Source organism: Octopus bimaculoides, chromosome 8 (assembly GCF_001194135.2).
Source record: "Octopus bimaculoides isolate UCB-OBI-ISO-001 chromosome 8, ASM119413v2, whole genome shotgun sequence".
In the NCBI taxonomy this organism is placed as follows: domain Eukaryota; kingdom Metazoa; phylum Mollusca; class Cephalopoda; order Octopoda; family Octopodidae; genus Octopus; species Octopus bimaculoides.
Genome location: NC_068988.1, coordinates 20,778,998 through 20,793,039, shown reverse-complemented (window position 1 = coordinate 20,793,039; position 14,042 = coordinate 20,778,998). Strand labels below are relative to the sequence as shown.

General features: G+C 37.7%; 1 protein-coding gene across 3 annotated transcripts in view; it reads left to right on the top strand.

Moving 5' to 3' along the window:
* The window catches only part of LOC106872032 (tyrosine-protein kinase Abl), a 341,811-nt gene that overhangs the window by 195,496 nt on the left and 132,273 nt on the right, over positions 1-14,042 (top strand). The gene's annotated exons all lie outside the window — the stretch shown is intronic.

Here is a 14,042-nt window from a genome sequence, read left to right as displayed (position 1 = left end):
TCATTGAAATATTGTTCACATATAGGTGCAGGCGTGGCTGTGTGGTAAGTAGCTTGCTTACCAACCACATGGTTCTGGGTTCAGTTCCACGGTGTGACACCTTGGGCAAGTGTCTTCTACTATAGCCTCGGGCCGACCACCATAACTGACAACCGATGTTGGTGTGTTTACGTCCTCATAACTTTGCGGTTCAGCAAAAGAGACAGATAGAATAATTAGTAGGCTTACAGAGAATAAGTCCTGGGGTCGATTTGTTTGACTAAAGGCAGTGCTCCAGCATGGCCGCAATCAAATGACTGAAACAAATAAAAGAATATGTAGGCTTGTGCTTCTGTGATATGCACACAAGCATCCTAGACCCCATCCGAAAGATGATGTCGGGACTGATTCGTTAACTCCTGGCTTAATGACAATCTGTTTCTTCTCCTTGCCTCTTTTAACCCTACTACAGTGTCATTACCTCTGAAACATCTTGCTGCATTCCCTCACATGCTAGCCACCTAACGCATCCATCAGGCCAGTCAATCTGAATCCACTTCTGGTTTAAATAATACAAAACCTCTCATTTTAAAATGTTCATATGTGAATTAAAACCTTCCATTATAGTTTTATGTAAGGGCTTTCTGTAAAGCTATGTTCCAAATATTAAGTTAATAATGTAAAAGCTACTTTAATTTTACTAAATCTCTCTCGGAATTCATTGAATCACACAGACATTGTATTTCTTTACAAATATTGTCGCAAGACAGTTATGCAAAAGAGTTACAGTGGAGATATAAAACAGAGAAAGAAATGAGCAGAAATAATGGTTTATTTTTAGTGAATAAACCATGTTATTAATAATGAAAAGAGAGAAAGATGCATGACAACAATAGAAATGATTCTAAAGGTCAATGAGAAAGGCTTTTGTTAGATAGATTGAAGACATGCATGGCTGTCTGGTTAAGAAATTTGGCTTCACAGTCACATAGTTCTGAGTTTGGTTCGACTGTTGCATCATGGGAAGGTGTCTTATATCATAACCTTAGGTTGCATTCAAGACTTGTAAGTGAAATTAAGTGAACAACAATTGTATTGAATCCTATCAGTCATATAATTTAGCACTATCATTTGGTCCTTGAGTATCTTTAGTGGAGTCTATTCTATTGCAAACATTTGGACCACGTCTTCAGCCTCAGAATAACAAATGAGTCATGATTTCTTGCCTTCTTCTCCATCAGTCTCTGAAGCCCTGAAACAAAATAGTATTGGTTGTTTCCCTTTCCACTTTCACCAAAATTCATAGATTAAAGAAAAAAAAAAAAAAAGAAGAAGAAATCTTTTGTGTTGAAGATTGGAATGAAATGACTAGGTGTCTGATATTGAACCTGTTTCCTTTTTTTGGTAATAGCAGTTTTTTGGCATTGAAGGCAAACACACACTTGTACACAGAAATCTATATATACACACAAGCAGATAGATAGATAGATAGTCAGGCAGGCAGGGAGAGAGAGAGAAATCTAGTTTATTTATTGAAACCAATTGACATAGACTTTCAAATTTGCATAAAGAAAAAGCACACACACTCATATAAACAAATACAGAGAGAGAGAGGGTGGGTGGGAGTTAGAGGCATATTTCCAGCAATCAGTCATTTAATACATCTTAATGCTTCTTTCTCTTTCTGTCTGTCTCCCTTCCCGCAATTTTTCTGCTCACTGTGCCAAAATCTAAATTCAATGTCAGTTCTACTTAGTCAAAGATATACAGAAATCCATAGTGACAAAAAAAAAAAAAAAAAAAAAAAAAAAAAAAAAAAAAAAAAAAAAATCCCTATTTTCCACATTTCGTCAATATTTCAGTAGCCATCATATACATAAAGTGAAACAGGAAGTTAAACAAAGTTTAGTAGTTGTCATTACAAGTTGTTTACTTGAGTAGAATTTCCATGGTACTAAAGGATCCTGAGAAGAAAACATGTTGAATTCATGACGCTAAAGAGGCAGGGCCAAAATGGCTGTACCAAAATGTCTCCTACCCATTGAAGATGACAATGGCTGAAGCAAGTACAGTACTTTCAAATAAGAGAGAATTGTATTTCAGTAGCTGCTATTGTACCTTTGATGCTGTTTTAAAAATGCATGGAAATGGGAGTTTTTAAGGAAAGATTGCAGCAAATAGTAAGTCTAGCTACTAGATATACTATCTTGCATAAGTATATTGCAGGTTATGTTTATGATGATTCACTATTGAAATAAACTTAATCTGAGTCGGTGTAATAGATATTGAAGTATTAGTACTAATAGCAGCCTTGAAGTCTTGCATTCTGTCTGTTTATCTAGGTCAACTTTGTATTTCATCTTTCTGTGATTGATAGCTAATCAACAACATACCAGAACTGGGTAGATTGATCTATTGATCTTGATGCTGTAGTGCATTGGGTACAGCATGATTAACTGAATAGATGTCTTACATTGCACTGAGTTTTAAAATTGAAAACATTGTTTCTCAGAAGCCATGTGTTCCCAGATTATTCAGGGCTCTTTATGGGCCTACTTAATATAATGCTCCTTATGAGCCTACTTAGTACATAAGAGAGGTGCTTTCAATTAAAGTTTAAAATATTTAAAAATATTCCAGTGACCATATTGCATATATTGACTCAAGCTACATCACTGTAAGACAACTTAGTTTAACAGTCATGTGTGTGTGTGTTTGTGTGTGTGAATTTTTTATCATTTAATGTCCATTTTCCTTGCTGGCATGGGTTGAACAGTTTGACAGGATCTGGTGAGCCACAGGGCTGCATCATGCCCTATGTCAGCTTTGTTTGGTTTCTATGGCTGGAGGCCCCTCCTTAAGTCAACCTCTTAAACAAATACACACACACACACACACACACACACACACAGCGTTTCGTTTCTTTATTGGTTTCAGTCTTTGGATTATTGCCATATTGGAGCACAACTTTCAATAGTTTAGTCAAAATACACTATCAAGAGAAACACATTTATAACAAGAGCCAAGAAAGACAATCTTCTATAACGATTTCTCCACTTGCTAGAAATGACAACCATATAACCATCACATTACATCGTAACCTCTATAAAAAAAAAAGAAAAAGATAGGATGGCTGTAGCTGGAAGACCTTTGATCATAGTATAAGACTGATGGATCATGGCAGACCTGGGGCTGAAGAACAACATGGATCATGTAATGTAATAGTAAATAAATGAATTTGACAGAAACAAATGAATTTTTGTTAAATTTCTGTCATTTCTAGTTTCTTAAAAGTTGTCATCAGTCTCCTTCTCCTTCTCCTCCTCCTCATTGTTGTTGGTGTCATCATCATCATAATCATTGTCTCTACATGCAGCTCATTACCTCATTCAAAATGTTCTGTGACCTTCCTGTCAACTTGAAGCTCATATTAATTGACATATAAACTAATTTGTTTATATTACCTGCATTTCAACAATGTAATAATCAACTACTGTATACATTGCTGCCACTCTTTTAATATCAAGATCATTTTGGCAATTGCCCTGGAAATGTCAACTGCTTGATAGCAGCGGGATTTTATATGATTTATGAACAAAACTATTGACTAGAAATCTGTTAATCTCTCAAAGGTTTTGAAGCAACAACCCAAGTATGTTGGATTAATCACAACCGTTTTAAGCTTGAATTGGGGTTATCTATAGTATTTTAGAAGCATGTGTAAAAGTTACAGTTTGGCCATAACTTGATGAAATGCAGAAAATACATTAATACCTTTCCATTTGGTTACGTTCTTGACTATGATTAATCAAAGTTTTGCCAAATCCAGGACTGCATTTAGCAGTTATCTTTGAAAGACCAGTTCTTCTATGTGGGTTATTCCTTCCTTTGATATTTTTTTTTGTTACTGATGATCTGCAGGAGGCCATTGTGATTTACAATGTAAAAAAAAAATTGACGTAGACATGTGGTTAAGAAATTCCCTTTATGACCATTTGGTGCAGGCATGGCTGTGTGGTTGAGAAGCTGTCTTCCTGGCCATCTGATCTTTGGTTCTCCTACTGAGTAGCACCTTGGACAAGTGATTTCTACTATAACCCTGGGCCAACTAAAGCCTTGTGAGTGATTTGGTCGACAGAAACTGAAAGAAGCCCATCCTCTATATATCTGTTTCTGTCGTCTGTATGTAATGTTTTGTGTGTACCCTTGTCTTGACATCATGTGAAGTTTGTAAGCGAAAATAGGCAAGGCTGACAAGAAGAGCAGCTGACCTTAGAAAATATGCCTCAACAAATTTTGTTTAGCCCATGTAAACATGGAAAAGTGGATGTTAAATGATGATGATGATGATAAGCTATTAAGTTCTGGTGTGAAGCCCACTTTGTGACACCTTTGGCAAATGTCTTCTATTGTAGCCTCAGGTTGATTAATGTCTTGCAAGCCACATTAGGTTGACAAACTGTGAAGAAGTCTGTTGTATGCATGTGAGTGAGTGAGTGAGTGAGTGAGTGAGTGCTTACCAATATAAACATAAGGCTGGAGTTAAAATTATTAAAGAAAACATCAGTACAGCTGCAGTTAGATGACTAGAACCAGCAATCGAAGAAAAGAACACTTTATAACGATGTATTTATGTGCAATGTTCCATAAACACCTGCCTCACTTACCTGGTAGCAAAGCTGGTAAAGAGAGAGAGAGAGAGAGAGAGAGAGAGAGAGAGGGAGGAGGGAGAGAGAAATGGTTTAGTGGTGAGTGTTTGACTTGCAAGTTGGTACTTTACAATGCCAAAACCAAATTTTCTTCATATATGCACACACGTGTGCCCCTCCACACATAAACCTCTCCCACCCCCAATCTAAGCAATGTGGAAATCTACCATTACCAAAACTGCATCACTAAAACACTGCAAACTCTCTCTCTCTCTCTCTCTAAAACAATTTATAATAGTGTTTATATTATTATACTTACGCAAATAAAATTTGCAGATATCGATAATACATCATCTCCAACTAAAATGAGGTTAACATTGCTAGAAAGCAATCAGTGATGTATTTATGGGAATCAACGGATAAAACACACTTAAATCAACAGATAATACATACTTGTCAAAAGTAAAATAAACATTCAAAACAACTTCTTTTTATTATTGTCGTACCATGTAACAAACTGGGATATTATCTCATCAGTGCTGCTTGGTTTATAGACATTTACTGCTTACATTAGAAATCTGGTTCACCTTCCTTGAGGAGAGCTTTGTGACTTGAAATTTTAAAAGTATATATTGACATAGCCCTCACTAGGTTCAGCATAGCACATTGGGCAAGTGTCTTCTACTACAGTGGCTGGAAATTATGTGAGAAGTGTAAAACAATGCTTCTCTTTATGTTGAAGGTTCAAGCAATTTGATAGATTACTGGTAAGGCAACAGTATTTTCATTTTGTAACCACAATATAGTACTAAGTATATTATAGGCTTATAAGTCAATACTGTCTTACTGTGTATTAACAATGCTATAATTCCATTTTTAGGGTTATCTCTTTTAGATTTTCTAATCTAATTCAGAGGCAAATGTCATAACTTAAAAAAGAAAAACTCATTGGTTACATTGATGAGGGTTCCAGTTGATCCAATCAACAGAACATCTTGCTCATGAAATTAATGTGCAAGTCGCTGAATACTCCACAGACATTTGTACCTTTAACATACTTCTGTAGGAGATTTATTGACACACAAAATGTGACAAGGCTGGCCCTTTGAAATGCAACTTCTACTCTTTTTGCCAGCTAAGTGGACTGAAGCTATATGAAATAAAGTGCCTTGCTTAAGGACACAACACTGCCAGGAATCGAACTCATGGCCTTATGATCCCGAGCCAAATACCCTAACCACTAAGCCACGCACCTTCACTAAACATAACCTTAAGAAGTTATTTATTTAAACCATTTGCTCCTTATGGAGCAGAAGCCATCAGTGCCTTTTCTCCACTGTTTTTTAACTCTGGGCTGTCTTTTGTTCTAGGTCTTGTTAGCTTTGAACTGTCATTAATGCTTCTGTAACTTAGCCTTTTCCGGGCAGGGTTATTGGCTCTACACAAACCCATTTTTATCTTGGGGAAGAGGTCCATATTAGTCTGGCCTGTACCCTTTGTCCTTTCCAGCATGGAAGGTCTTACCAAGAGTTTGTGCTCCACTAGCATAGTTCCATGTCACTGAGGCATACAAACCACTGCAACAAGACTGGATCTTGTGGTGGCATTCAGTAAACAGAGGCTGATAAAGTTAGTGTCAAGCTGAAATGAATACTGAAATCGATATGTAGTCTATTAAAATTCTTTTGAAGGCATTGCTCTAACATGGCTGCCATCCAATGACTGAAACTATTTAAAGAATAATGGTAAGTGCATGAACTTGAAAATATTCAATACAAATATATATGTTGCCAGTGCCCCTGGACTGGCTCTTGTGCGGGTGGCACATGAGATGCACCATTTTGAGCGTGGCCGTTGCCAGTACCGCCTGACTGGCTCCCGTAGGATTTTCGAGTGAGATCGTTGCCAGTGCCCCTGGACTGGCCTGTGCGGGTGGCACATAAAAGACACCCTTTCGAGCGTGGCCGTTTTCGTGCGGGTGACACGTAAAAGCACCCACTACACTCTCTGAGTGGTTGGCGTTAGGAAGGGCATCCAGCTGTAGAAACTCTGCCAGATTAGATTGGAGCCTGGTGTTGCCATCCGGTTTCACCAGTCCTCAGTCAAATCGTCCAACCCATGCTAGCATGGAAAGCGGACGTTAAACGATGATGATGATGATGATATATATATATATATATATATATAGAACATAAAAGTTTGATTTTTTGTACTTGCTACTATGTTGTTCTCTCTAGCAGCAGTATTTAGATATAAAGACATTACCTGAACACTACTATCTGTAGTGAAGTATCTGATAATCAAATTTATTTACTTGAAATAGAAGTACACTTTATCACTCTTGTATTGAGTACTCTTCTTTCTACGAGCCATGCATTGCTATTGCTGTTGCTCTCTGTTTTCACAGAACACACACACGCATGCATGCACACACATACACACGTGCTTTGGGACATAAACATGAAGAGAAAATGGAGAAAACCTGATAAAGACTGGTAGGCAAGTTATCTGAACTGAATTGCACTTCAGTGTGTGAGTTGTTCAATGAACTGCTTTGCTATGTTGACCTCTTTTTTCCAATACAGAGATTAACCATTACAAGTACAAGTTAGACTGTCCTGATACTAACCTGCAGTTCTGATTGTCAATAGAACTTAGTAATATTATTAGTGTAAGACATTGTGAAGATGGTATTATAGAGAGCCAGCACAGATACTTTTATGTCACTGAATTTACTTATTTTTTTCATCCATTAAGTGATCAAAAATTAACGATAATCTACTAGAGACTGATTCAATTAACTTTCCTTCATTTCCATTGCTGTCACCACTGTCTTCTTTGTTACTACTTTGTGTTGAAGATAGAAACTATTGCTGCTATATTATAGCAACAATTTAACTGAATCAAGTATCAGTTGGCATTGTATTGAGAATTGATCCAAACAACTTTACTCCCTCTCCATAATTTGTGGCCTTGTACCACTAATTCATCATCATCATCATCATCATCATCATCATCATCATTATTATCGAGTGAGAGAGCAGTGCTTGCCATCAAAGTGACACTGGGGTAAAATATATAAAGCCCAGTATACCCATCATGACTACCCGTCTGATAAGGGTACACCAGGCACATGCATCACAACCATATGTGCGCAACATAGTGATCTCATAATAGAGAAATAGAGCATGACTTTGTAGGTGGGGCCCAGTTAGAATTTTCTTCAGGTCGAGTAGCCCATCCCACTCAAAAGGTCTCTGAATATGGGTTGTTTAAGGATGTTGAACAAAAGACCCATGCTTCCAAACCCTAAAGAATTCCTCTCAACACTTGGCTATGATGCTCCTCCACTACTTCTGCTTATGATCAGAGATGCACAAATGGTCAGCCACCAAGGGACATGCTCAACTGGTTAAGGTCAAACAACTGACAAGCAAATCTGTGGTATTGAGCAGAATATTTGCTGTAGCCCATCTTTTATACCACGACAATACAATGTACATGATAACACTTACAATCAGTTATGCTGAGAAGCCATGAGAGCCACTGCCTGGTACTGCATCAGAGCATTTTATTATTATTATTATTATTATTTTTGCCTTCCTCTTTTCATCCATTACCTTTACCGGTGTATGTTGGTACCAAGCACCCGTAACCTCATATCCATACTTATGGCATAATAGCCAGTGGAAGTTTTGGGCTACTTTGTCATGTCTAGGCTTGTACTCTTTCTGCATAAGATTTTCACAAGCACTAACAATGTGAGTCACCCTTTCGACCCTCTTCCCACACATTCTGCAGAGGTCCGATGCACTTGTGTAGTATATATTCTTTTTCACTGAGTTGGTATTCAATGCCTGGTCCTGGGCCACGATGATTAGGCTTTCAGTATTCTTTTTTAGGTCACCCTTGTTGAGCCACCTCCATGACGCTTCCTGGTCTTTTAATTTGTTGGTTTCACGGTGGAACTGACCATGTAATTCCATATGGAGTAGGGTTCCTTCTCTCTCGTTGGCTGTTCTTGTTTGAAATTCATGAGCACATGCAGGTCCATTTTTGTTAACTCCTTCTGCACTAGCAGCATACTGTAGCAGGTCTTCTTTGCTGTTTACCAAATATTTATTATTATTATTATTATTATTATTATTATTATTGTTCAGTAGTTTTATTTATATAACGTGCTGTCACTTCACTACCGAGCGCAGCTCTGTGCTCCTTGGGTATGTGCTGTGGTTTGCTGTGGTACTCTTGTTTACTGTATTGAAAGTGTTTTGCGTAGAATGTGTGCAGTACCCAGTAGTGCAATTTTCTGTATGTTATATATATTTGTAAGTCCTGGTACTTTTGTTATGTATTTGTCTGAATATTTTTTTATTATACCTAAGGCACCTACTATGATAGGAATTGTTTCTGTTTTTAGATTCCACATTCGAGTTTATTATTATTATTATTATTATTATCATCATCAAAGGCTTATAGAATTTGTAGAATCAGGGAATCCTCAAACAAAATCTTTTACAACTTGCACTATTTTCCTCCGAAGTTGTATGACCATTGTCATTTCCAAAGCTGTGCAAACTTGTTTTAAGGGGTCATAGGTTTAAACATGAGAGATTCTGAATTTAGTATTAGGGATAAAATAGACTATATGCTTTTTTTCTTCTTTTCTTTAACCATAAAAAAAAAAAAATCTGTGTATTCATTATTCTATGCTGTCATTAGCTGGAACACTGAACGTTTAGATATCTTGCATAAATAATTGTGGGACCAAGTATATTTATAACTCATTGGACAGCCATTTTAATATCAATCCCTACTTCCAGCACTGAAGCAGAAGTGGTACATACTTCTCAGCTGTGAAAACTAAGACAACCATGGACTTTGCTGGGGAGACATCACATAATGTTGTTGGCAAAGTTTCAATTCATTAATCCTCAAACTAATTAACCTAAATAGACAAATTATTTCTTTTAGTTTCTTGTCTTCTTATGTCCAAAAATAGACAGCAGCCTTCATACATTATGATCTACTGATATCAGTTTCTATAGCGACATGTATTAGCTGCAAACCAGCGAGTACTTCAGCTCTGGTCAACTACTGACTCTTTACAAAGCTCAAGAGGGACTTGAATATTGCTCCTACATTTGGGATGGTGTTCTCAACCATTTTTTACCTACAGACCCCTTTGATTCCTATTTTGCTTGGGTGGACCCTCTGTCATCATTCCATGTTTAAAGAATGCTATTTATGTTTTTAGAGGTGGAGGCACAATGGCCCAGTGGTTAGGGCAGCGGACTCGCGGTCATAGGATCACGGTTTCGATTCCCAGACCGGGCGTTGTGAGTGTTTATTGAGCAAAAACACCTAAAGCTCCACAAGGCTCCGGCAGGGGATGGTGGCAAACCCTGCTGTACTCTTCCACCACAACTTTCTCTCGTTCTTACTTCCTGTTTCTGTTGTGCCTGTAATTCAAAGGGTCAGCCTTGTCACACTGTGTCACGTTGAATACCCCCGAGAACTATGTTAAGGGTACATGTGTCTGTGGAGTGCTCAGCCACTTGCACGTTAATTTCACGAGCAGGCTGTTCCGTTGATCGGATCAACTGGAACCCTCGATGTCGTAAGCGATGGAGTGCCAACAACATGTTTTTAGAATGAGATCATCATTTAGTGTCTGTTGTTCATGCTGGCATGGGTTGGATGGTGTGACTAGAGCTGGTAAGCTCGGAGAAGTGTGTGTGTGTGGGGGTGCTGTTGCTGCACCAGACTCCAGTCTGATTTGGCATGGTTTCTATGGCTGGATGCCCTACCTAACACCAACAACTTTACAGAGTGTGCTGGGTGCTTTTATGTGGCACCACACAGACGCTTTTACATGGGGCCGTATGGGTGCTTTTACATGATGTTACATGGGAGATATTATTAGGAATTGTATAAAAAAAGCTTTAATATTTGGTGTACTATAGAAGTATAAGTAATTTATTACACATAAATTTTAACAACATAATCTTATACAGACTCCTAAGATCATGTGAACCGTGTTTGAGGACCACTGCCCTACACAAACAACATCCCAGACCACATCATAAAAAGGGCTAATCTGAATGCCTGACAAATAACCACTCTTTAAAACATTACACCCCTTAGCTCACAGACTCATTATCTCCTCACTTTTCTTCTAGCTTTGTGACTGGAATAGTCTCAAGTCCTTGGAGCCGGCTAATTACATATCATCTCCACCCTGGCCCACCCCACAAACTAAACCCACCTCCTTTTGACACCCAGACAATATCTCACCCTACACCCACTACTATTTCCAGTCATATCATCCCAGAAATTCTCTGGAATTTCCTCCTGCTCGTGTTTCACCTGCAAGCATTAAGAGTAATGTTCAACAGGCACAGGTATGGCAGTGTGGTAAGAAGTTTACTTCCTAACCTCATAGTTCCAGGTTCTGTCCTACTATGTGGCACCTATAGACTTCTACTACAGTTTCGGGCCAACCAAAGCCTGGTGAGTGGACTTGGTTGATGGAAACTGAGAGAAGCCTGTTGTGTGTGTGTGTGTGTGTGTGTGTGTGTGTGTGTGTGTGTGTGTGTGTGTGTGTGTGTGTGTGTGTGTGTGTGTGTGTGTGTGTGTGTGTGTGTGTGTGTGTGTGTGTCCGTCTTCCACCACAGCTTGACAACTGGTGTTGGTGTGTTTACATCCCTGTACCTTAGCAATTTGGCAAAAGAGACTGATAGAATAAGTACCAGTATTTAAAAAAAACAAAAAGTACTGGGGTTGATTCATTCGACTAAAATTCTTCAACATAGTGCCCCAGCATGGCCACAGTCTAATGACTGAAAGATGAAAGATTACAGTTTGAACATCTGTATCAATTTCTTTTGTGAACCTTACGAGTACTGCTTCTTTTGTTTGGCTGAACCTTAATAAAGCGATAAAGCAGGAAAAAATAATAATAATAAAAAGTATATCTGTGTATTTAAGATACTTACTTTACAGCCATGTGGTTTTGGGTTCAGTCCCACTGAGTGGTACCTTGGGCAAGTGTCACCTGCTATAGCTCTGAGTTTATTTATGCCTTGTGAGTGGATTTAGTAGGCAGAAACTGTATAGAAGCCCAGCGGCCAGCTGGCAGAAATGTTAGCACGCTGGGCAAAATGCTTAGCGGTATTTCGTCTGCCATATTATGTTCTGCGTTCAAATTCCGCCGAGGTCAACTTTGGCTTTCATCCTTTCGGGGTCGATGAATTAAGTACCAGTTACTCACTGGGGTCGATGTAATCGACTTAATCCATTTGTCTGTCCTTGTTTGTCTCCTTTATGTTTAGCCCCTTGTGGGCAATAAAGAAATAAGAAACTGTGTAGAAGCCCATTGTATCTCTCTCTCTCTCTCTCTCTCTCTCTCTCTCTCTCTCTCTCTCTCTCTCTATATATATATATATATATATATATATATATATGTGTGTGTGTGTGCATGATGTATTTATGTTTGTTACACCAACGCTTGACATCAGGTGTTAGTTTGTTTACATCCCCATAACTTCGTGGTTTGTCAAAATAGTCCAATAGAATTTAAAACTTTAAATCCTATTTAAAAATACTTCAGAAATGAATATAGGAGTAGGGGAGCCAAACTTCAAAAATAAATATGCGGGTGGTGGTGTAGGGGTGTGAAGTTGTTCAACTAAAGCTTTCAAGGCAGTGTCCCCAGCATGGCTGCAATTCAATGAATGAAACCGGACAAAAGGTAAATGTTGTTTCAGTGGCCCTTGCTCTAAAATTCTAGAAGACCTTCATCATACTGGCCAAATCTAGGCAAAAGCTACTCAGTACATTTTCACTGCATTCACGAGCAAAGTAGATAATAAAGACAATGCAACACATCTATATTGCTGCACTGCAGTTCATACAAACTGCTGCATGTGAGAGATCTACAGTACTGGGTATATGGGTCACATCTATACATTCAACAAGCTACTTGTGTACCATAAATCTGCTTGAATTGGTTTGTTAGTGACTTGGGAGATGAAGAGTAATTACATTAACCTAACAGAAAAAATTACCAGTGGATGAGGAGCCTTTAGCCTGGTTGTTTGATCTGCTAGAAATAAAAGTCAAATATCTCTCCAGTTTCATCCTGCCTTCTTAAAATCCAGAAATGACAATTTGAATAATAGGATTCCTAGGCATACTGTATCTGAGAAAAAAAAAATAAGTAAAGGATGGTATACTTTTATGATAGGTATCTTTGGGGCTAAATAGCAGAAACGATCTTCACCACCTCCATCACCATTATTATCACCAGTTTTCATTATCACCAGTTTTCATTATCACCCCCTCTCATCGCAATCATTAGCACTACCACCACTACCACTATCCTCATCATCTCTCATTTTTTTATATAGATTTGTCTCTGAATAGAAAATGCGTAAAACCTAATCTCCTGCCTAGATATTCTCTTTTAATATTGCATTACATGGGTAAAGTACCGGCCTTCCTTTTGAATAAACATGAGTGTGTACATATGCATGAATACATTCAAAGCACCCAGAAAACTTTTAGGTTTCTTTAGATGTATAAGTGAAACCTTAGTATAATTTAAAACCTTCCATAGCTGTATTACTAACACACTGCCCTATATTTTTCAGTTTTAAAAATAATTTAGAATTTTTTTTTTTTTTCTGTGGGCAAGGGATAGTAAATTTAACAACCTATTTTTTCCATTATTTTCATTATTTTACTTAGAATTTGGAACACTGGCAGGCTTATTAAATAAAACTATAATAGGAGATTTAAATTTCAACATAAATATTTTAAAATAGACAGATTTATATCATAGAATGAGAGAAGAATTCATGTGGGGGTTTCTATTAAAAGGGTTAAGATATCTAATAATGAATCATTCAAGTATACATGTTCTTAGACACATACACTAGTTGTTTGTGTGTTTGTGTTGCTGCTCATTTCAAGTTACAAGTCATGTTCTCTGATGGGTGCTCCCATACCAATTTCCAAATTACTTTATGTTTGCTATTTCTTTCCTTTCTAACTCCAAAGATTTTTTTTTTTCTTTTGCGCTCTGTTTCTTTTAAGTTTTGACATCTGGCTTAACTTGAGTCTTCCTTCAGCTGACTGTTACTGTTCACAAAGCACTTAGGGCAAGCACTTTATTTATTACTACTGTAGATGTATGTGTGCATGTGTAACATGCTTCACACCAGCAGTTAACTTTTATTAACTTTTGCCTTTTATTCTTCTGAGGGTTGATAAAGTAAATTACCAGTCCATACTAGAATTGAATTAATTGACTATTCCTCTTTCTGGCTTTGTACTGTTGTTGTTGTTGTTGTTGTTGTTGTTGTTGTTGTTGTTGTTGTTGTTGTTGTTGTTGTTGTTGTTGTTGTTGTT